This window comes from Garra rufa, chromosome 2, assembly GCF_049309525.1.
Source record: "Garra rufa chromosome 2, GarRuf1.0, whole genome shotgun sequence".
NCBI lineage: Eukaryota > Metazoa > Chordata > Actinopteri > Cypriniformes > Cyprinidae > Garra > Garra rufa.
The window spans coordinates 58378002-58394657 of record NC_133362.1 but is presented as its reverse complement, the minus strand read 5'-3'; the positions used below and the strand labels follow the sequence as shown (position 1 = coordinate 58394657).

The 16656-nt window shown below is 42.0% G+C and overlaps 10 non-coding genes across 10 annotated transcripts; 3 read left to right on the top strand and 7 right to left on the bottom strand.

Annotated features, from left to right (window-relative positions):
- Positions 1-5090: 5090 nt before the first annotated feature.
- On the bottom strand, positions 5091-5163 carry trnak-uuu (transfer RNA lysine (anticodon UUU)). Its single transcript has one exon. It is a non-coding gene; the product is annotated as a tRNA-Lys (tRNA).
- A 178-nt stretch (positions 5164-5341) lies between these two features.
- On the bottom strand, positions 5342-5423 carry trnas-uga (transfer RNA serine (anticodon UGA)). Its single transcript has one exon. It is a non-coding gene; the product is annotated as a tRNA-Ser (tRNA).
- Positions 5424-6261: 838 nt separating this feature from the next.
- LOC141327295 (U5 spliceosomal RNA) lies at positions 6262-6376 on the top strand. The gene has a single exon (XR_012354598.1). It is a non-coding gene; the product is annotated as a U5 spliceosomal RNA (small nuclear RNA).
- Positions 6377-6736: 360 nt separating this feature from the next.
- On the bottom strand, positions 6737-6808 carry trnah-gug (transfer RNA histidin (anticodon GUG)). The gene has a single exon. It is a non-coding gene; the product is annotated as a tRNA-His (tRNA).
- Positions 6809-7558: 750 nt separating this feature from the next.
- On the bottom strand, positions 7559-7640 carry trnas-uga (transfer RNA serine (anticodon UGA)). Its single transcript has one exon. It is a non-coding gene; the product is annotated as a tRNA-Ser (tRNA).
- An 837-nt stretch (positions 7641-8477) lies between these two features.
- On the top strand, positions 8478-8593 carry LOC141327243 (U5 spliceosomal RNA). Its single transcript, XR_012354549.1, has one exon. It is a non-coding gene; the product is annotated as a U5 spliceosomal RNA (small nuclear RNA).
- Positions 8594-11630: 3037 nt separating this feature from the next.
- Positions 11631-11703, bottom strand: trnak-cuu (transfer RNA lysine (anticodon CUU)). The gene has a single exon. It is a non-coding gene; the product is annotated as a tRNA-Lys (tRNA).
- Positions 11704-13011: 1308 nt separating this feature from the next.
- LOC141326976 (small nucleolar RNA U3) lies at positions 13012-13227 on the bottom strand. The gene has a single exon (XR_012354304.1). It is a non-coding gene; the product is annotated as a small nucleolar RNA U3 (small nucleolar RNA).
- Positions 13228-14198: 971 nt separating this feature from the next.
- LOC141326996 (U4 spliceosomal RNA) lies at positions 14199-14339 on the bottom strand. Its single transcript, XR_012354320.1, has one exon. It is a non-coding gene; the product is annotated as a U4 spliceosomal RNA (small nuclear RNA).
- A 492-nt stretch (positions 14340-14831) lies between these two features.
- trnas-gcu (transfer RNA serine (anticodon GCU)) lies at positions 14832-14913 on the top strand. Its single transcript has one exon. It is a non-coding gene; the product is annotated as a tRNA-Ser (tRNA).
- Positions 14914-16656: the final 1743 nt, after the last annotated feature.

Here is a 16656-nt window from a genome sequence, read left to right as displayed (position 1 = left end):
TGCATCTAGTATTTACACTATATGTTTGCGCAAACAAACAAGAGTCCATCCATTCATCTTTAGAAATATCTTCCTGAAGGTCATTTTTCCATGCAGTTAAACAGGACATTGAACTTTCTTTTGAACCCTCTAAAAGTGTATTATAAAAAAAAGACAGATTGCCTTTATCCCTTAAATGTTTTAAAGTATGTTCTTCTATAGTTGACAAAGAAGGCTCTAAATAGGTTTTAATTTCAGAGTGTATAAAACTTCTTATCTGTAGATATTTGAAGAAGTGCTTCTGATGAATATCGTATTTTTTCATCAATTGTTGGAACGACATCATTATACCATCCTTATATAAATCTTTTACTTGTTTTGCACCCTTGTACGTCCAATTTTTAAATCCCCCATCATTTCTCCCTGGCACAAACATTGTATTACCCCAAATTGGCGTCAGTCTTGAAAGTTTAATTGTTTCACCTAAAAAGTCATGAGCTTCATACCATACACAAATAGAGTTTCTAAGGAAAGGATTATTTGTAGATTTTTTTAGTACTTTAACTGGGGAAGAATAAAGATACATCTGTAATGGAGTTGTTATTCCATTTTTTTCTATATCTATCCATGCAGGAGGGTCTGTTTCTATGAAATAATACATAGTGGAACATAATTGAGCTGCCCAATAATAGAGTTTTATATTTGGTAGTTTAAGCCCTCCCCGCTCATACGGTAAATAGAGTAGGGACAGACGTAACCGTGGACGCTTGTTATTCCATATAAACCTTGTGAACATTTTCTTGAGTGTTACAAAGAATGTAGCTGGAAGTGGAAGAGGAATTGACTGAAAGAGATACAAGAACTTAGGTAGAATTGACATCTTTATAATATTTATACGTCCAATCATTGAGATTGGCATTGCATTCCATCTCTCGAGCGAGTCCATGACTTTTTTTAACAATGGGTCATAATTAATTGAAATAATCTCTTTTATATTTGTGACTATCTTAATTCCTAAGTATGTAAACTCTTCTTGTACACTGAAAAATTGCCTATTGTTTGTATAGTTTCTCCTTTCATCCTTGTTTAATAATAGCAAGGCACTTTTATTATTGTTAACTTTATACCCTGAAAACTCTCCGAATACTTTTAATAAAGTGTTAAGAGCTTGAATTGAAAGTTCTAGATTACTAAGAAAAACAACAATATCATCTGCAAACAGAGATAAACGGTGTTCTCTCTCACCTATTATTATGCCTTTAATTTCAGGACTACTCCGAATTGCTATTGCAAGGGGTTCTACTGCAAATAAAAACAACAAAGGGGACAGTGGGCACCCTTGACGGGTTCCTCTACTTAAATTAAAGGGCTTTGATATTTGGTTATTTGTTATTATTTCTGCTCGAGGACCATTGTAAAGTAATTTGATCCATCTAATATACCCATCACCCAACCCAAATCTCTCAAGCACCTCAAAAAGATACCTCCATTCAATCCTGTCGAAGGCTTTTTCCGCGTCCAACGACAGAATTGCATGGTCCTTGGCCTTTTGTTTTTTATATACTATATTTAAGACCCTTCGTATGTTATGAAAGGCTTGCCTTCCAAGCACAAACCCATTTTGATCGTTCATGATAAGGTTCGGTATGAACGTTTCAATTCTTTTAGATAGGGCCTTACAGAGAATCTTAGTATCACAGGACATTAACGATATGGGCCTATAGGATGATTTTTCATTGGGAGGTTTACCTGGTTTTAATATAAGAGTAATTAGAGCTGATCTCAGAGAGGGGGGTAATATTCCTTTTCCTAAAGATTCATTAAACATTTCAAGTAAGTGTGGTAAAAATTTTCCCTGCAAATGTTTTGTAAATTTCCATAGGGAGGCCATCCGGTCCAGGAGCCTTGCCGTTACTCATGTCCTGTAGAGCCTCTGAGAGCTCTTCTATACTTAGATTCTTTTCTAAATTACTTCTTGTCTCTTCTGATAATTTTGGAAATTTAATTTTATCAAGAAAATTATTTTGCCCCTCTGAATTACTGGCAATTTCCGAGTTATACAAATTTTCATAGTACAGTTTAAAAATATTATTTATTTCCAATGGGTCTACCGTCTTTTCCCCATTCTCTAAAAAAACTGAATTGATGGCTCTATCTGTTTGTATTTTCTTGATTCTCCATGCTAGAAGTTTTCCTGATTTTTCCCCCTGATCATAATAAGACTGCTTTAGCCACATTAAGTTCTTAGATATTTTACTACTAGTTATTTCATTATATTTGGCTTTCAGTACAAGAAGTTCTTTCTGCTTTGAAGGGTCATTATTACTAAAGAGATGCTGTTCTAGTAGTTTAATTTCTTTTCCCAGGTCTTCTAATTCTGCCTGATAAATTTTGGATCTGTATCTTGTATAACTTAATATCTCCCCTCTAATATATGCCTTGAATGCCTCCCATTTAACTGAGGCGCTTGTCTGATTTGTATTAACTACAAAATATATATCAATTTTATTATCTAAGAATTTCACAAAATCATGATCAAGAAGCCAACTTGCTTGAAATCGAAATCTGGGAGGTGGGAGAACAAGATTGTCTAATTGGATTGTAAACAAAACAGGGGCATGGTCGGACAGTAAGATACTATCATACCAAGTTTTACCAACCTTCGCAACTAAACCATTGGAAATTAAAAAATAATCTATTCTTGAAAATGTTTTATATGTATTCGAAAAGCATGAATATTCTTTCTTGCTTGGATTGAGATACCTCCAAATCTCAACTAAATTTAAGTCAGTCATATACTTCAAGATCATTTTCTTAGACTGTTGATGGGTATCTACTCCTGAAGAGCGATCATTCTCGGGGTTTAGTACACAATTAAAATCTCCTCCAATTACATAATTTCCGGCATAGGCTGAGATTGTGAAAAAGAAATTCTGAAAAAAGGAAGGGTCATCTACATTAGGAGCGTATATGCTTATTAAATTAATATGTGATGTCAAAATTGTACCATTAAGAATTATGTATCTCCCTAACGGATCTATATATTGCTGTTTTAACTGAAATGGTATGGACTTATGTATAAGAATCATGACTCCTCTGGCTCGAGAGGTGAAAGATGCATTGAAAACTTGCCCTGGCCATCTCTTAGTGACTCTACTAACATCATCTTTTATTAAATGAGTTTCTTGTAAAAAGATTATGCTTGCTTTCATTTGTTTTAATCGACCTAGTACTTGTTTAAGTTTTACCAAATTATTTAGTCCTCTTACATTCCAGCTACAAATGTTTATCTCCGAATTATTAATCACTTACCTACTTATATAACCATGTAAATACAACTGTGCATGGGCGTCCATATAGAAAGTGAAACCAAAAGAGTGAGAACGATAAAAAATAAACAAAATAACACAAACGCTTACATAAACAACCCCTGCCATCCCACCCCACCTGCAATCCCCCAACTGGAAAGCATAACAATACCCCTTACAATGAACCTTGGTTATGAAACATGTTAGATCCATATAATATGGAGCAACATTTGGCAAGCCTACTCTCATTACTATCAGCCCTGGGCTCGCTAAAGAAGAACATAGCTGGGCTCTGAATTATATAAGTCCCACCCTATAGAACATCGGGCCAGTTTAGACTGACTCGTATACCTCTATACATGAACTTGTTTACTCATACTGATGAACATAGTAGAGAAAGAAAAAATTAATTTAAGCTGGAAATGTACTTTGCCGAGTTATATTAGTTCTGCTGGAATATAATCACTTTCAATTCCACGTAAATGTAAACATCTTAACCACTTGAAAGAAAATGAAATAAGAGTGTATCCTTAATAACTAGACACAGAGTTCAAGTCCTGATGAGTCAACACTTGTGTTGCAACGTTTAACTATTGGTACGTACTGACCGAACAAAATCCTCTGCCTCCGCAACAGTTTTAAAGACATGACGCTGGCCGGCGTGCGTGACTATCAGATGCGCAGGGTAAAGCATCCCATAACGAATTTCCATGCCTCGAAGTTGTGACTTTACTCCGTCGAACTGACGCTGCCGCTGACGGGTCTCAGCTGATAAATCTGGAAACAAGCTGATCCGTTGCCCTTCGTATCTTAACTCCTTCATTTTCCTAGCCGCTCTCAAAGCCTTCTCCTTGTCCTGGTAATTCAGGAACTTCATCACGATCGCTCTTGGAGCTGACGGGCGGTTCGGGTTAACTTGTCCTACGCGGTGCGCTCGTTCAATGACAGGTGGCGATCCGAACTCATCCCTCAGAATCTTAGGAAAAAAATTCTCAATGAAGGCGCACATATTGGATCCTTCTGTTTTTTCTGGCAGGCCAATTAGTCTCAGATTAGAACGCCTTCCTCTGTCCTCCAAATCCTGCACCTTGTTTCGTAGAAATTCAGTTGTTTCTTCGAGTTTATTAACTTTGTGTTGAAGGTCTGTTACGTCCTCTTCAGCTTGCGAGATCCTCTCCTCAGCCGCTCCAATTCGTTGCGCTTGTGACAGTAAGTCCGATTTTATGCCGTTTATGGCGTCCATCGTGTCAGTGAATTGTTTTGAGCAATCGTCTCTCAAGGACTGAACCGCACGTAGGATATCGTCGTTTGTGGCCGCTTTATCTTCACTTTGCAGCTCGGCTAGCTTCTTGCTAGCTAACACCTTGCCTTCCTCTTCCATCTGTCCAGATGGCTTCGAATGTTGGGCAGGTTTGATGGTTTTGGGTGGCATTTTGTCCCGACGAACTTTAAAGTGGTTTTCCAAACGCTTATTATATCAGTTCTAGCCTTTTTGAGAATTTAAACGAACATTTAGTAGCGAGCCCGATTCACACGACTTATCAGCTGCACGCCATAACCGGAAGTCGTCAACCTCAAAGTTGGCTGAAAAAACAATGAACTGGCTACCGCTTTACTGAAATCGCCTAGCATAAAACTCCTAAAGGGGAAAACAGCCCACCACAAGCAACGAAACATTCATGAAGGGGCAGCATAGCAAACACTCTATGTGAACTCTATCACATCTTTAAGCGTACGCCGCCACACGGCAGAGCTGGACCGGCACGACTGCAAGCTGAGGGCGACAACAAGAAGATGGCCCTTCGCCCGAACAGGGACTTGAACCCTGGACCCTCAGATTAAAAGTCTGATGCTCTACCGACTGAGCTATCCAGGCTCTTGTGTTTTGTGCGCCTCTTACTTTTTTATATAAGAACACTTTCTCCACAAGCCGCCCAGCAGAAGCTCACTTGCCACAGGAGCTACGGGACAAAGGCCGCACGCAATTACGTCAGAGAGAGCGAAGGCCAAACCACCGTCGCAAAAAGCTAAAGGCAAAAGGGGGAATGCCCGACCGTAGTCGGCAGGGTTCGAACCTGCGCGGGGAGACCCCAATGGATTTCAAGTCCATCGCCTTAACCTCTCGGCCACGACCACGCCTGCATGTGGACCGCCTGCTCTCGTCTCGAGGCGGGCAGCACAGGATGCCGCCGAGCTTCAGGCGCAAAATCCAACTGAAGGGTGAGTTGGCAAAAAGAAGCTGGACGTCCCCGTCACTCAACGACAAAGGGCTGCCATGACCCGGATTCGAGCATTCTTATCTGACCGCTTAAATCTGGCACCAAGCGCCTGCGTTGGTGGTATTGTGGTGAGCATAGCTGCCTTCCAAGAAGTTGTCCCGGGTTCGATTCCCGGCCAACGCACAGTTTTTGGCTGCGGTTGACCTCAAAGCAGAACTCCTTCTGTGACCTCTGTCTGCACCAAAAGCTTTTGGATGAGTCGTTCAACAGCAGCAAAGAACTAGGTCTCCTCGTTGGGGAATCTAACCCCGGTCTTCCACGTGACAGGGGGAGATACTGTCCACCATACTAACGAAGAGTTGCGCTTGCTGTTCTTCGCTCCCAGCACACGCGACTGCACCCAACTTGCCAAAACGAGCCCCTACTCCATGAAATACCAGATTGACCCGCCACGAGCTAAAGTCTCTCAATATCTTGAATGCTACACATTACAGTGGGTCATTATTTGGACCGCTTTATTTCATTTAATATTTTTTTTGGCCTCTAATACGGGGGCATGAAAAAAGAGATGACATTACCTTGATCGGGTTTGTGAATACTGGGTGAGGGAAGGGACTTTCATAACTTTTACTTCTCCCATTTGGAGTGAGGGGGGTGACGAAAATCATGTTGTCAGGTGTCGGCACCCTAGATTACCCTTGGTGAGCGTAGTGGTTTACCACAGTGAGCGCACAGGTCCAAGGGCATAGAGACACATCTCGAGTTTCTCGTCATCAGCGCATAAATCTTTCGCCTTTTACTAAAGATTTCCGTGGAGGGGAACCTTTGCGAGTGACCTGTATTTTTGGGGGCTCTGCTCACAGCAGAGCTACACTAGAGTGTCAAGAGCAGAGTCAATCTGGCCACCCGCCAGCGTGCAGTGGAACGAAGCGCGCCTCGTCATGGTCTGTGTTTGCAGCCTTTGCGCTTCCAGCTTCGCAGCTTCAAATTTCTTTAGCCAGCATGGAAAGACAACGCTCTCTTGTACATGACGCGAGAAAAACTCTGGACGGGCTCAAACAAAGATGGCTTTTAGCTCTTTTGGCCCTATCAGTGACTCGTGCGCTTCGAGCCTTCTTTGTTGACCCCGAAAGCCAGCCTCTGCTGCCTGCGTTGTTGGTATAGTTTAACTGGCACCGCACCTGTACGAAAAATGGAGGTGGCAGAAAGGAGCTCAGTGAACAAAAAGTCTGCCGTGACCCGGATTCGAACCGGGGTTGCTGCGGCCACAACGCAGAGTACTCTCCACTATACGATCACGGCGCCCCACTGGCTCACATCTGGTGGTGCCAGCCGTCCGAATTGAAAAAAAAAGGACTAGCGGCGCTTTTTATTACTGTGGAGAGAGGGCACACAAATCCGTGCTAGGGACACGGAAGAAAAGGGCCCGGCCACTTCTCCTCAGCACCGGCGAAGAGCGTAGTCGGCAGGATACGAACCTGCGCAGGGAGACCCCAATGGATTTCTAGTCCATCGCCTTAACCACTCGACCACGACTACGGCAGCCCAGATGTCCTCTGTCCCGTTGTCAACCTCAAAGTTGGCTGAAAAAAACAATGAACTGGCTACCGCTTTACTGAAATCGCCTAGCATAAAACTCCTAAAGGGGAAAACAGCCCACCACAAGCAACGAAACATTCATGAAGGGGCAGCATAGCAAACACTCTATGTGAACTCTATCACATCTTTAAGCGTACGCCGCCACACGGCAGAGCTGGACCGGCACGACTGCAAGCTGAGGGCGACAACAAGAAGATGGCCTTCACCTGAACAGGGACTTGAACCCTGGACCCTCAGATTAAAAGTCTGATGCTCTACCGACTGAGCTATCCAGGCTCTTGTGTTTTGTGCGCCTCTTACTTTTTATATAAGAACACTTTCTCCACAAGCCGCCCAGCAGAAGCTCACTTGCCACAGGAGCTACGGGACAAAGGCCGCACGCAATTACGTCAGAGAGAGCGAAGGCCAAACCACCGTTGCAAAAAGCTAAAGGCAAAAGGGGGAATGCCCGACCGTAGTCGGCAGGGTTCGAACCTGCGCGGGGAGACCCCAATGGATTTCAAGTCCATCGCCTTAACCTCTCGGCCACGACTACGCCTGCATGTGGACCGCCTGCTCTCGTCTCGAGGCGGGCAGCACAGGATGCCGCCGAGCTTCAGGCGCAAAATCCAACTGAAGGGTGAGTTGGCAAAAAGAAGCTGGACGTCCCCGTCGCTCAACGACAAAGGGCTGCCATGACCCGGATTTGAGCATTCTTATCTGACCGCTTAAATCTGGCACCGAGCGCCTGCATTGGTGGTATTGTGGTGAGCATAGCTGCCTTCCAAGAAGTTGACCCGGGTTCGATTCCCGGCCTACGCACAGTTTTTGGCTGCGGTTGACCTCGAAGCAGAACTCCTTCTTTGACCTCTGTCTGCACCAAAAGCTTTTGGATGAGTCGTTCAACAGCAGCAAAGAACTAGGTCTCCTCGTTGGGGAATCTAACCCCGGTCTTCCACGTGACAGGGGGAGATACTGTCCACCATACTAACGAAGAGTTGCGCTTGCTGTTCTTCGCTCCCAGCACACGCGACTGCACCCAACTTGCCAAAACGAGCCCCTACTCCATGAAATACCAGATTGACCCGCCACGAGCTAAAGTCTCTCAATATATTGAATGCTACACATTACAGTGGGTCATTATTTGGACCGCTTTATTTCATTTAATATTTTTTTTGGCCTCTAATACGGGGGCATGAAAAAAGAGATGACATTACCTTGATCGGGTTTGTGAATACTGGGTGAGGGAAGGGACTTTCATAACTTTTACTTCTCCCATTTGGAGTGAGGGGGGTGACGAAAATCATGTTGTCAGGTGTCGGCACCCTAGATTACCCTTGGTGAGCGTAGTGGTTTACCACAGTGAGCGCACAGGTCCAAGGGCATAGAGACACATCTCGAGTTTCTCGTCATCAGCGCATAAATCTTTCGCCTTTTACTAAAGATTTCCGTGGAGGGGAACCTTTGAGAGTGACCTGTATTTTTGGGGGCTCTGCTCACAGCAGAGCTACACTAGAGTGTCAAGAGCAGAGTCAATCTGGCCACCCGCCAGCGTGCAGTGGAACGAAGCGCGCCTCGTCATGGTCTGTGTTTGCAGCCTTTGCGCTTCCAGCTTCGCAGCTTCAAATTTCTTTAGCCAGCATGGAAAGACAGCGCTCTCTCATCCATGACGCGAGAAAAACTCTGGACGGGCTCAAACAAAGATGGCTTTTAGCTCTTTTGGCCCTATCAGTGACTCGTGCGCTTCGAGCCTTCTTTGTTGACCCCGAAAGCCAGCCTCTGCTGCCTGCATTGTTGGTATAGTTTAACTGGCACTGCACCCGTACGAAAAATGGAGGTGGCTTACATCTAGTGGTGCCGGCCGTCTGAATTGAAAAAAAAGGGCTAGCATCGCTTTTTATTACTGTGGAGAGAGGGCACACAAATCCGTGCTAGGGACACGGAAGAAAAGGGCCCGGCCTCTTCTCCTCAGCACCGGTGAAGAGCGTAGTCGGCAGGATTCGAACCTGCGCGGGGAGACCCCAATGGATTTCTAGTCCATCGCCTTAACCGCTCCGGCCTAAAACAGGGCAAAAGGGACTGCTATGGGTGGGGGAAAAGAAAAAATGAGAAAAAAAAACAGGGGGAAAAGGAACAAAAAAAAAAGGGGAAGTGAAAAAAAAGGGAAAATTTATTGGAATTACCCACTTTTTTACCCTTTAACTTACTTTAACAAATTACAGAAAAGTCCATATTTCTACATATTTTACCTAATTACAAAACAACTATTCAATTTTGTAAAATTGAAATAATAAAACATTAAAAACATATTTCCAAAAAAATATGGTTTATTTCAAAAGCTCAAATATTGACATATGACAAATTATACTCTATATATGCATTATATGCTCCTTTTCAAAAATCTTATACCCAGAATTGGAGAAATATAATATTAAAAAAGAATATATAAACAAACTGAAATCGTCATTTATAATCATCTTACTACCACAAAGAGTTTAATATTAAGAACAAAATATATACAAATGAAAATTATAAATAAAATAAAAAAACTAAATAAAAATAGTTTATTCCAAAAGCTAAAATCTATTATTTTTTATAAGACATGAATACAAATGTAAAGAACTGTAACAATACAACTTGCATAATAAAAAACACTCTTTAAATCTGACCTTTATACAATGGAAAAGTTATATGTAAAAAATGTAAACAATGATAATACTCTGAATAATAATATACCTTTTATAAAGACATATAAACAATTTTATAATTATATAACCTTTATCATTTTTATAAGACATCAATACAAATGTAAAGAACTATACTACTACTACTAATAATAATAATAATAATAATATAAACTTTTATAATCGTTATAAGATATAAATACTAATTTAAAAGAAGTATAATCCTATTAATAATAATAAAAAAATAATAATGATGATAATAAATATAAACTTATAATTTTTATAAGACAAATAAAAATTAAGAACTATAATAATAATAATAATAATAATAATAATGCATCATCAAAATCAACTTTCAAATCTTATCTTTATAAAATAAAATTATCATTTAATTACCACAAATACATGTTTTTATTTTAAATAACTTTAGAATGTAAAGGAAAGCTCTTAATTTTCTTGGTTTACTTAGAGTACTAGTTAAAATGCACTAAGTTAAAAGTTATGCTGACTGTATTATGCATGAAACTAAAGACAAAATAAAACCTAAAGAGAGTCTTTCCACTCTGTAATGGTCTGACCAGATGCTGGACAGTACCACTTTCCTTTAACCTGGGAATGACCAGTAAATTTGCTTTTTGAGTGGCCACATGTTTTACATTGGTAATGGTAATGTTCTTTTGTGTGACGCTTCTTTGGTGGCTCCCCTCTTGCCACACGCTCTTGATCTTCAAGAGCTGCCTTGTGCAGTCTCCAAGCACGCTGTCGGTTCTGAGGAGGTGGTGCAGCTGATGGCTGCTGGCCTTGCGGAAGGGAAGACCAATCCTGAGATTGCGGTGGTGGAGCCGATGACTGTTGGCCTGGCGGAAGGGAAGACCATCCCTGAGGCGGTGGTGGACCTAATGGCTGCTGGCCTTGCGGAAGGGAAGACCTATAGTAAAACCATGGTAAATGACGATAAACACAAGCACAACGTTTTTTGTTGTTGCTGTTCATTCAGATTTTCATTTATAGTTAGACTGTGTTCATACAGTTGTAATCGATCAGCCAAAAAACACAAAATGGTTACTACGCTTTCACTATAGTAAAAACACGGTAAATTGTCATAAGGAATGACTGCGCTTACAGCTGAAACACGTTTTCTTCTGATTTAAATCAAACTTCAGAACGTGTAAATAGAGTTTAATGAGTAAGATTACATTTAAACGGTGTTTCATTATGGGCAATTCGCGAGTCAAAAGTTTGTGAACGCCAAACACGGATGAAAGACGGACGAAAACGTAACGAGTTACCAATTGAGAACATTGTAAACAGAGAGGAAGAAAGTAGAAAACATGTATTACTTTGAAAAGTTATCATATATTTCGTTCCTCTGGTTTTTGAACCTGACTTAGAATGAAACTAAGCGCAGTGAGTGGCTCTCAACAATGGAGCTCGAGTGATGCGATTGGCGCCTTGTCCATTCTCACAATGGATGGCGAGCTCGGCGATTGGCTCTCATCCATTCTCACAATGGACGGCGAGCTCGGCGATTGGCTCTCATCCATTCTCACAATGGACGACGAGCGACGCGATTGGCTCTCGTCCATTCTCACAATGGACGGCGAGATCGCAATTGGACGAGGAGATGGCCACGGAAACAGACGATCCTGCTCCAGGTAGCGCCACAGAGACAGCTGTTGTGTGTCTGCTGCCGCCGGATCACGGTTGTAAAAGCAAGGGTTAGGGTTAGGGATTAGAATCGCACGTACTAACAGGCTGTTTTGAAAGATGTTTCCGGAGCTCGCAAAATCCACTTAGCCTGTGCGGCGAATGGGCACGCTGGAGCCCGCCACCCTGTTGGGAAGAAAGAGAGCCAACAGAGGCGCCCAACGTGGGGCTCGAACCCACGACCCTGAGATTAAGAGTCTCATGCTCTACCGACTGAGCTAGCCGGGCTGGTTGTGGCTTCATTCACCAGGTCGGAGGCAGTTTTCATCTGCTCCCAAATGACACAGGCGAAACGGAGGCTCTCGCGTTGTGCGAGACTGTCGAGCCGTCCCGTGGGTAGGGCTTAGAGCAGGCTTAGAGTTTTCTTCTGTCAGTTTTGACCCAATGTGTTTTTGGGAAGCGCAGTTTGACCCAGCAGTGCAGGCCAACAGCATGTTCTGTCTTGCCGCGTGAAGGCGGTTCAATGCTTTGGACAGCGTATGGTTGAGATGTGATTTTCCACCAATTTGGGGCACCTTTCTTATGGAAATCAAGGATAAATCTATATAAGGATAAGGATAAATCTTCTATTTTTCGGTGGTCTTTTGAGAACACTAGATTTATATGTCAGTTCCAACATAACACCGACTGTTACGCAACAGTCCCGGGATCGTTAATAGTTACGCCTCCAACATTTGCATCGCCCAATCATCGGTAACGTCAGTACATCAGTAAAACAAGGCAAGCCACTGAAGGGACACGGTTAGCTTAATGCTAGCACTAGCCTGTTACATTGCAGTACAAAAGATATCACTTACCACATAAACAGAGAGATGACTGTGCTGATGATGGTGAATGATGGAGAAATAACTGCGCTGATGATGGCGAATGATTTACAGATCCAGAGTATCACCGAGAAGCAGCTGAACTTGTGTGGTAAGAAGAGCTCCCTCTGCATTATAACTTTACACAGAGCACATGGATCACAGTAATGAGACTAAAATGTCTGCGATTCAAATTATAATTATAATTATAATTCAAATCATATTAAAAGCGGCTAGAGCTCCTAATTAAATATATATTTTTTATCAATGTGCCAGCTATAGAGATGAGCAGCTCTGTGAAACAGCCAATTGGAGCAGAGCTCATTAATATTCATGAAGCTTCCAAAAAAGGCAATAACAGAGCATTTCATTCTAGGGACAAATCCTAGGGTTGTAAATGGTCCTGTAAAACCGTTTCTGGAGATTGTTTGCCCTTTCCTATGCCATATACCTTCTATGTAGATATCAAAGAACAAATTAAAATATTCTCTCAATGCATTTTATGGCAACTTTAAGTTGATAGAACCAGCTGACATCTTATCCTGACATTCTGAATCTCAAGGATGGTGACACCCACCACCAAAAATGTAAAAAAAAAAAAAAAAAAAAGTAGTTTCATCAGATATACACCAATTATGAGCTAAACAATTAATTACAAACAGAATCATATCCGATGTTCAATCGATCGCAACTACTCACAAGATTTTTAATCTGATATTTACAATTTTCAAAGACCACTCTGATCATACTCTCTTCTTCTATGCTGCATAAACGCCACACAGAACGTTCATCAATGGTGTGGAACATATGAAATAAACAACTACTCCACACCCGATTCACGCTCAGTGAAGAGTATCAAAGCTCATCATCGTAGTTTGGGAGACACTACACTTTTGAAACACATTTCCTAGTTAAAAACTATAGAAATGATCCCTGAAAGTATAATCTTGACCTCCATTTTGCAAAACCAGCTTAGGCGACTTCTGACACTTTGAGTCTCAGAGATGGTGACAACCTAACAACAGAGATGAGAAAAGTTACATCTGAAACATCATTAGAGTCCTAAAAATTTTTTGTAATTTTAGTCGGATGCAGTTTTCATCGGCCCCCAAATTACACAGGCGAAACTGAGGTTCTCGCGTTGTGCGAGACTGTCAACCCGTCCCGTGGGTAGGGCTTAAAGCAGGCTTAGAGATTTCTTCTGTCAGTTTTGACCCAATCTGTTTTTGGGAAGCGCAGTTTGACCCAGCAGTGCGGGCCAACAACATGTTCTGTTTTGCCGCGTGAAGGCGGTTCAATGCTTTGGACAGCGTATGGTTGAGTTGTGATTTTCCACCAATTTGGGGCACCTTTCTTATGGAAATCAAGGATGATTTCAAGGGAAATGGCAAACTGGTGTAGCGTTTGGCTAATAAGCTAAAGCTACAAAGGATGTACCGGTGCCCCGTCGTCCAAGCAGAATCCACATTCGGCCGTAATCGGAGGTTACTACTAACGTTCGATTGTGTCTCAGAGGGAGTTTGGCGCAGGGCCTCAGTGGAAAACAGGCCCTCGGCGGCTGAAAGAAAAGACGAAGAATGCATCCACATGCACATGAATCAGGAGTGTTAAATAAAGAAACCCCGCAAGATGACGAGGTGGTCCAGTGGTTAAGGCGGTGGAAGGCTAATACATTGTGCTCGACACGCATTGGAAGCTTTAGCGCCACTGAGAGCCCACCGGACCAGACAGGACCAACCTGTTTACGATGGGTAACGGTGATCTGTAATTGCGCTGCAGTTTAACGATACCTGTCTTGAGAACATATTGACAAAACAACAAGCCTTCTGGCTCTGGCGCTCTATCATCAGTAGACAGCTTTTTGGCGAGGAAAAAAAACCCTAAACGAAACAAGGCTATATTTCTCAACAAAACTCTAAGCCTCCAGAGAGGCTAGCAAAAATTGCCAAAGCTAACTGTATTTCAAGTCATCCTGGCGGGGTATTGGGTAAAGTTTTCAACCAGCAATGATCGCGCCTCGGATAAACCTCATAGGCTACAATATTGCCTCTGCGAAAGAATGCCAGCGACGGTCGTGACCTTTTCGTGCACCTACGTGGATGTGAACCGACAAGGTGGCAGCAAGCTTTAAACATGACGCACAAACAGTCTCCTGGCACGGGTTGCTGCACCGTGTTTCCACGGAACAGATTAGAGGTGTGTAAAAGACGGCTCATTCACTATTCCCTCTGTGCTCAAAACAGCCTGCTGAAAGCACGGCAGCAGCAGCTGAAAAGGTCCGCAGCATGGCCTGTCTCGGTCAGCAAGGGGACGGGGTGGCCGAGTGGTTAAAGCGATGGACTGCTAATCCATTGTGCTCTGTGCAATGGTTGGAATCCCATTCTTGTCCTTCGGTTCCTTCAGCACTGGACCTTAATCCAGGTCCTGGGGACCCCATGCTAAACTTTTTGTGTGTCCTCCTTATCTAACACACTCAGTTCAGTTCTTAGAGTTCTCTACTAATGAACTGATGATCTGAATCAGGAGTGCTAAATAAAAAATGCCACGTAAAATGACGAGGTGGCCGAGTGGTTAAGGCGATGGACTGCTAATCCATTGTGCTCTGCACGCGTGGGTTCGAATCCCATCCTCGTCGTTCGGCTCCTTTAGCAGTAGTCCTGGGGACCCCACTCTGCACTTTTTGAGTGTCCTCCTTATCTGACACACTCAGTTCAGTTCACTGAGTGCTCTACTAATGAGCTGATGGTCTGAATCGGGAGTGTTAAATAAAAGGACCACGGAAAGTGACGAGGTGGTTGAGTGGTTAAGGCGATGCAAGGCTAATCCGTTGTGCTGGGCACACCTTGGTTTGTGTGGGTTTGAATCCCATCCTCTTCATTTGATGATTTAGCACCACTGAGAGCCCACCGGAACAGACAGGCCCAACCTGTTTACGATGGGTAGCGGTGAGCTGTAATTGTGCTGTACTTTAATGATAACTGCAGCGAAGTCTTGAGAGCATATTGACAAAACAACAAATCTTCTGGCTCCGGCACGCTATGATCTGTAGACACCTCTTTGACGAGGACCAAATAGCCCTCTTTGTGCAGGGTTTGGCCACAGAATGTTGTTCCTTGCGCCACCTGGTGGATATTATATGAAGCGCAACAACGTTTTAAAAAACCCTGAAAAAGCCCCTGCAGGCCGCCGCGTGGCCACGTGTTCTGAATTGCAGGCTGCCGCGTGAAAATAGACGCATTTTTAATGGCCAGATCTGTAGAGAATGCTACTGCATTCACAGGAGCATGACCCATAATCAATAGGCATGCACCAAAATTGTACACTTGTGTAACACTCCACTCGTGTACTGCTCATGCTCAAGTAAAGAGCTAAATCGACTCAAATAACGCACAGAAAGATTTCAGCATATAGTACTAGGCAACTGTGCTGCAATGTGGTGAAGTACAGCTGTACTGGGGAACGCTGGTAAAATAACACTTCCCTCTCATGACTTTATGCAATGCTCACATGCTGTGAAAATAACAGTTGGTAACACTTTCTATGAAGCCTGTATTAATAAATCATTATAAGAGTAATCTTAAGGCATTATAATGAATGCATAATGCATTATAAAAATCTTATAATGTGTTATAACATCTCATGAATACGCATAAAATAATAAAACATTATAATATTTATGATCATGACTTTTAAGAGTATGATTATTTATAGCACACAATGAAGACTGTATTGAATCTACTTAATCTATAATAGACTATTTCATATCTAGACATTGTTTATTTAAGATCTGAACAGTACCTTACAATCGAGTGAGTTCTTAGGTGCTGAGTGTTATTTCAGTGTTTTCTGTGAGGCTAATATTGAGGCTAATGAGAGCTAGCTAATACTTTCTACTGAAAAAAAATGCTATGTAAATTATATAAACCTAGTATTAGTAGACTTCGGTAGGGTAGGTACTTGTAAAGTATCCTTATACTCCTTATCTTGTCTGTTAAGGAAGCATCAAAATAAAGTGTTGGAATATATTTAGCAGAAACACTACTAATACTCTAATGAAGGCTAGCTGACATGTGGTTACACAGTTACTTATCAACAGCTGTCTAAAGAGTATCGCCAAGATAATCAAACTGATATTGTTAAAAAAAAATTCAAAGCAAATGTTTGATATTTCACAATCATCTGATCTGATATCTGATCTTACGACTGAGAACAAAATTGTATTGTTATAATTACTTGTAAGTGGTATTTGTCTGCTTTAAGTAACAATAGTAAAATGGTAAAATATAAGACTTAAAATGCTTTATAACTATGAGAAATTTAATTGTAACTTCAGTGGATGAATCTTGTTCATTGTGTTATAAACTATTATACTCTTAAA